Source organism: Alligator sinensis, unplaced genomic scaffold (assembly GCF_000455745.1).
Source record: "Alligator sinensis unplaced genomic scaffold, ASM45574v1 scaffold1322_1, whole genome shotgun sequence".
Lineage (NCBI taxonomy): Eukaryota > Metazoa > Chordata > Crocodylia > Alligatoridae > Alligator > Alligator sinensis.
In genome coordinates, this window is record NW_005842116.1 from 787328 (window position 1) to 794406 (window position 7079).

The 7079-nt window shown below is 46.9% G+C and overlaps 1 protein-coding gene across 4 annotated transcripts in view; it reads right to left on the reverse strand.

The window, feature by feature from the left end:
* The window catches only part of LOC102374233 (CMRF35-like molecule 8), a 64769-nt gene that overhangs the window by 7139 nt on the left and 50551 nt on the right, over positions 1–7079 (reverse strand). The window lies entirely within an intron of this gene.

Sequence of the window (7079 nt, forward strand, 5' to 3'; positions counted from 1 at the left end):
GTGAATATCTGATGTTGTGGTTCACTGGCTGAACTTGTACATTTAAAAAAAATCATTCCATTCCAGGTCAATCTGGGTTTTCTCATAGACGCTAAAAGTAAACTCTCTCGCCTATCCCAAAAAGAATCGATTTGTGTTTTAGCCAAACATTTTATTCAATGTGAAATGAAACAATTCATTTAATTTAAGTGTAGGTTTTTTCAAATTTAACTGAAGTACATTTAAAAAAAGGGAAATCTTTGTCTTTATGACAAAAAGGACTTTTATCTTTGTATCAAAACAGAAAGTTTTGACTTCTCCTTTTGCCTTTTAAAAAAGAAATCATTCACTAAGTTTGGCACAAATTTGCAAATAAGATTGATTGATCTGAATCTGCGTTTTGAGGTAAACTAGATGACCAGAAATTCCACCCAAGTTCTGTCCTGAAGCCCATACTCACTTTTATCTGAAGCACTTTCAGAAATAGCAGTTAAGTTTTATATATCATTTAGGCTACAAGCTGCTGTGAACTAATTTCCTGAATATTTACAATAATTCTGACTTCTAATTATGGGACACCTTCACTAATTCTCACTTCTCGAGATTACAGACACAATAATTCTCATGCACGTTTCAGTGGTCCGTCCCCATCTTAATAAAAAAGCGCGGTAGTGAGATCTCCTATTAATACAGCTTCTTTAGTTCTGTTTATCAAACATACCATTCAGCCAATGGTGCTGTTTTCACTCAAATCATTTCTTCAGCTGATGTTGTAGTATCTACCCATTTACATTCTGGCTCAACACCATTAAAGAAATTCATGATTCACTGAACAATAACAGAATGCATCGATCTAGTTGAGTATCCCTCAGCTCTGCTTATTGCTAAGATTAACTGATTACTGGGAACATATTTTTATACCAAGAAATAATGCCAGGAATGTTGCATTCAGAACTGTACAGGCGATATTTAAGACATTAAGAAATGCCTCTGTTAATATAATGCCAAACAGAAAGAAAAAAAAGACTCGCACACCAGACACAGTACGATTATAATAATAAATTCCCACCATCGTTTTATCTGAATGATCTTGGAATCAAGAAACTTCCCCCACTGCAATCACACTGGATTGCTCCTTAGCATGTTTAATTAGCATGTGCTGAGGCACACCAAGATGGCAAATCTATGTCAAACAAGACTCAGTTCTGCAGAAAGAGCCTGTTGATGCTTTCACAGCCATGGGTAACTGCCTCTAACACAAAGCTCCTACTTCTCAAAGAATATTTTTAATGACATCGGCGAGCAGGTAAAAATGAAAACTGCAGATTTCAGTGCAGTTTACCGATGCCAATTTGTCACTCACTTAAGAATGGTTCAGAGACTGCCTATACTATTGCAAATCCTTTCCTTACCAGTTTCTCTTTGCACCTCTGACTAAGAGCCCAAACGCACAGTCCTGACATGGACAGCCCTCCCACTCCAGTCAAGGACACCAAGTCTCCTCTGCCCCACATGGTGCACAGTGGGAGGAAGCTGCCATCTAATCAGCAAGACAGCATTTGCCACCCACTCACGTGGCCCACCACACAGAGGTGCAGGTGAGCCTGAAGGGTATTTCCACCTGTGTAAAGAATGCGCCATGTTTACCTGACACGAGAGCCAGCAGCAGCAAAGCAGGGCAATCCACTGGCATTAGCAATGCAATGAGGAGTCTCCTGCTGGTGGGTTATCGCCCCAGCTCTTGCTCAAACCCCCTTTTCTTGCACTTCCTTTGCACCCAGGCTCTGGGGAGGCACAGGCACAAAATGACATTGTATTTTAGACATCGCCATGCGAGGGGGCTCCGTCTGCAACACCCCGGGCCGGAGCTGCGGGAGGAGAGCACACCCGGCTTTCATCTACCTGCTGCATCCTGTGTGGCACAAAGGCTGAGCAAAAAGAGGCTGTCGTGCTTGTTACTGATCAGCACAGCACCTACCACAGCAGGATCTTATCTTTGATTGGGCTTCCTAAATGTCACGTAGTATAAACAAAGAAGAAGGAGAGGCCCTGTTATCACCTGGGGATGAGCATAAACTATGACACTTGGGCCTGGATTTCCAACATCTCAAAGTTTGAGATGTTCAGAGCAGGATCCTACATAATAAAGGCACCTGTACGATCCAAATTCAGGCCAAGGGTTAGGGTTGGCTGGTCTCCATTTCCTTCCATTATAACATTTTTCTAATATTTATTTGTCATTATGTTGAGTTTCACAATTGCCAGAGAGGACATTACGGTTTTCTGCTACTCTGTCCTCTGTTGATACAAAATCAGACACCTTTATGTCCTCTATTTTTATCTTGAAGAGAAAAATAGAGGACATAAAAGGCGTCAGGTTTTGTATCAACAGAGGACAGAGGACAACTGGACTGTCCTCTATGATGACCACCATCAGCCCATCTAGTCCCATAACCCAGCTCTGCCAGGAACCAAGGGCAGATGCATCAGAGTGGACTACAAGGCTGCACAGCACATCGATGGAGCAATGCAATAAGTGGTGTGGCAAGAGAATTTCTCTCAGAGCTCAGCTGGTAATCAGCTGGTGTTGGAAACAGGGGGATGGAAATGCAGCTAGACATGGTCCTTTTCCATACAATGATCAGCTCTGTCCCCAGCTGGGAGCAGTCCCTGCCATGCCTTCCCAGCTCTCATCAGCCATGGCCAGTGTTCAGTGCCCAGCATCCCAGTACTACAGTGCACAGTGCCACAGCTGAGCCACACACCTGGCTTCATGTCCTTCCCATGTACGAGCCACTGTAACTATACACCTCACTCCTGCTCTCCCACAGAGGAGCCTCCAGAAGTATGAGCTGGACCCTAAATGCCCTGTGAACTTCCTCCCAGCTCCTTGGCTGCGGCTAGTCACCTCTGACGAAGGAGCCTTAGTGGCATAAAACCACTAGAAAGGCCTCCGTGCCTTCTCTCTCCCTGCAGCCAGGAGAGGGGCGGGGGATGCCTGGGAAAGGAAAACACAGCGCCAAAACCTACTGAGCAGCAGGAGACAGCAGCAGCTCTGCCATGCACATCTGTGCATCCTTACTAAGCCGGGCAGTTTGGAATCCAGCTGTGCGAATGTGGTTTCCCTGTCTTCTCCATATTGCACAGGAAACAACCCCACCCACTCTGTTTCCTGAACTCCACCGTGTACCCATACCCACAGCCAGTGGCTGAAGCCGGTATCTCACCTCCTTGTAGCAGACCCCAGCTCTCAGCATGCAGCAAGCCCTACATCTGATTTTTAGCAGGTTCATCGGACCATTGGTTACCCCCACCTTTCCAGCCTTCTTACCAGGACACCAAACCAAACAACTCAGGCTGTGCTTGGGGCACTGGTTCCTAATTGACTACACAGATGCATTAATTTCCTGCAGCAATGCACCAGCACCTTCCTGAATAATTATGAGAAAAAGCAGTCTCCCCGCTCTGTGGGCTAATTGCCATGCATAGCCAATCCATAAACACAGCAGACTGGCATTTGCTAAAGACTACTGTACCATATTGTGCTCTGCCTCGCCAAGACCTTTAAACACAGGAGCCTCAGCAAGACCGTGGGGGTCAACTGGTGTCACTGGAGATTTCTGTACAGAGCAATCACAGCTACACAGGCTGAAATGTAATGCAGCAGAGTCTGGAATTATTTTGTGTAGCAACTTTCATGTAAGCTGCATCAAAGAATGATCAGGGATCAATAATGTGCTGTAGTCCATGGTATGAATGACTGCAGGGGTGTTAATTCTTCAGCTCCATAAGCCTCCCTTTTCAAGTTCAAGCAAACAGATCAATAATCAAGGCTGGTAATGACGAGGCCAGGAATCTCAGTTACATAACTGGTCAATACTTCATGTCAAAATGGCCTTTTAAATAAAAAGATGTCAGGGGGAATGGTTTGGTTCTGTTGTGTTCTCTTGTTCCTTTCTGAGACTTAATATGTTCTGAAGCTTTTTTCTGAAATATGAATTTTCACTGCTACCTAGGAGAACTTCTACAATCTTTGCAATCTCCTACGCCTGATGAAGGGTTTGTGCGCCCAAAAGCTTACAAATATAGAATTTTTTTTGTTGCAATTATCTAGTTGGTCTAATAAAAGATATCACCTCTGCCACGAGTTTTGATTCTTTTTGCCTGTAGACCAAGATGGCTACAATCAGGATACCTGAAGCCCCCTTTTTTTTTTGGCATTTTAGGATTTTTAATTTTTTTGCCCTTTTGGGTTTTTTATTTTGTTTATTTTGCCACTGGAAAAAGAGGGAAGAGGAAAAGGAAATGGGGAGACGGGGGAGAAAAGGGTGCAGGGAGAGATGAAAGACAAACGTTTTGCTAATAGTTTTCAGAAACGCATCCTCAGCAATAAAAGCAAAGGGGGGCATTTTCCTTGTAGAAAATACAGTTTTCTACCAGCAATTTTCCCTCTGGTCAGAAGGTGGCAGCCCTGTCCCATCAAACCAGCCCAGAGTGAGTCTGAGCAAAGCTTTAAGTCCCTGTATAAAGCTTCAACCTAGTAACAGGCCTCCCCATCTCTGTCTCAAGCCAGTAAGCTAATGTCAGGGGGTAACTGCAGTTCTAGAGGCAGGGGAAGAAGACAGGCCTGGTCACAGCCCTGGGTAGGTGTGAGTGGGGAGCAATGAGACTGCTAGCCAAATGGAAAATGGCATTTCCTCTGCTGCCAGAAAGGCAGGAGGGGAGTTTCCATCGTATCATTTAACTCTGGACCCAATGCCCTTCAGAGGGGACCAGCAGAGACACCTGTGGGTGGTGACAAGTGGAAGTGGGGAGAAAGAGGAATAAATGAAGGGGGAAATAAATGAAGGGGGAAAGAAGACACAAGAGTGCCTACACATCACCACAGGGAACTGGTAATATCAGGAGGTGGAGGCCAGCTACAATCTTAGTGGCTTCGCAGAGGGTGTGATGGTATGGCAGTAATGCATGCAGCTCCAGCCATGATCAGGGCCTTGATGTGCTCAGCACTGTGCACATAACTATGTTCCTTGCCCCAAATTCCTTGCAACGGAATAGGCAAAGGCTTTTATCCCTGTTGTGCAGAAAGTGGGGACTGAAGCCCAGCAAAATGTGGTCAGTAGAACCTAGGAAATGGATAACTCCAACAAAAACCATCAACCTCCCCAACGCCAGGCATGTAAAAAACCCGTCTCTGGAACTGCAACTATGTCTTAAATGCAGGGACTCTATTCCCACCCGCCAGCAATGGAAGGATTCTAGGGAAACTCCAGGACGCCTTGGATGGGCCTTACTACTTCTGTGCAAAAACCTGTCCCAGCTAAGGGAACCACCTGCCCATTGGCGTTTAAGCACCTGCCACCAGGATGGAGGAGGTGACCAGTGATTCATTCCCGTTGCAAAGGCTCAATGTTGACATTAAGGAGTCTTATCGCAGGGCTCAAATACATCAGGGCTGGGTGGTGCTTGATGGTATAAGAGCAAAGCATTTGTTCTGTTCTCACCAGTTAGAGAAAGCAGCTTGGACGAAGCATCGGACCTGAGCCTCCAGAATGCAGCGGCTGCTTCTTCTGATGCTTTGCCTTTGGCTGGCTAGTGGGTTGCAAAGGTAAGCGGGTTTCCTTAGCTCTCCAGGCACTCAGGCACTGGTAGGTCCAGTGTTTACCAAAGGCTCGTTCCCAAGGACCTGTGGACTATTGCACTAGAGAGCATTAAAATGATCAACAGCCAGGACCACATGCTCAGCCTTTCAGGAGAGAGAGGTGTCCCTGACATCCTGCATGGGAAATTTCCGTCTCCTGGACTCAACGGGCTGAGTGAGAACGCCAGTCAGACCCAGTGTTGCAAGGAGCCAAGGTGCTTCCACTTCTACCAAAAATATCTTCCGGGTGGCTGGTTCCTTGCCCCAACATCTTCTGAGATAACTCCAGGGATGGATACAGCAAGAAGGGGAGGTGGGGGAACTTTGGATGGGACATCTGAGGCAATATGAGTTACCTGTTGGTAAGCAGGTAGAAGGGAATCTAGGCTGGGGTAAATCACGCATGGAGCAGCTGGAGGAAAAGGAGATGCCAGGAAGAGCGAGAATGGGGAGGAAGAAGCGAGCTGAAAGAGCCTCCCTCTGTACTTACACCAGCTCTCAGCTCCTCAGTGAGACCACCTCTATTTCTGCTCATTTTACAAGTGATATCCATTTTGATGACTTTAGTTTCCTTGGTTTCTGTCTATATTACTCTCCATTGCAGCTTGTTTGGCTCTAGGCCCTTGGGTTTTATTCCTGTGTGCATCACCTGCTGAGCCAGTCTCTTTGCCTCTGTGCCTGGCAACAGCAGGGACAGCTCTGCCTGCTCGGGTGAGGGTGGGGAGCCAGCATCAATGCAGTTCTCAACCCCTTTGAGGACCTAGGTGGAGCAGGGCCAGGGAGGTGCAAAGGAATCATTACCAGGTCGCAGCCACTGCAGTCAGCAGGCAAACGGACTGGGATTTCCACCTCCAATCTCTGTCCTGACTTTCCCCATGAAGACAGGGGACATCATTTTGATGCCGCACAAGCCAGCAGGTTGGGAGAGGTTGAAAAAAATCAAAGCTGGTGATAGTGATACCCATCCCATGTACCAGGGCAGTGTCTCCCTCTCAGCACCCATTGCTGTTCTTCCAGTTTTCTAGTTCCTGCTGCTCAGGACCTCACTTACTGGGAGGATGCTTTTTTTTCCCTAGGGTGCCCCTGAGGAGACACAAGTCCCTGCGGAAGATCCTGCGGGACCGTAGACAGCTGTCCGACTTCTGGAAGGCTCACAAGCTAGACATGATCCAGTACACCGAGGACTGTTCAGTTTTCCAGGAAGCCAACGAGCCTCTTATCAACTACTTGGACGTGAGTTTTGTGGAAGGGCTACGAGGTACCACAGGGGAACATAGCTGTGCAGAAGCAGGCGAGAGCCGTGGCGGAGGCAGGGACAGTGCACTCTTTTGCTCGAGCAGCCGGGAAGGTCCCGAGTGCTGACCCTCAGCTGCAGCTAGCATGAAACAGAGAATGAGCAGCCACAGTAGTGAGATGCTGTGCCACAGTTATCTGCCTGCCCTACTTGCTGTCCTTTTGT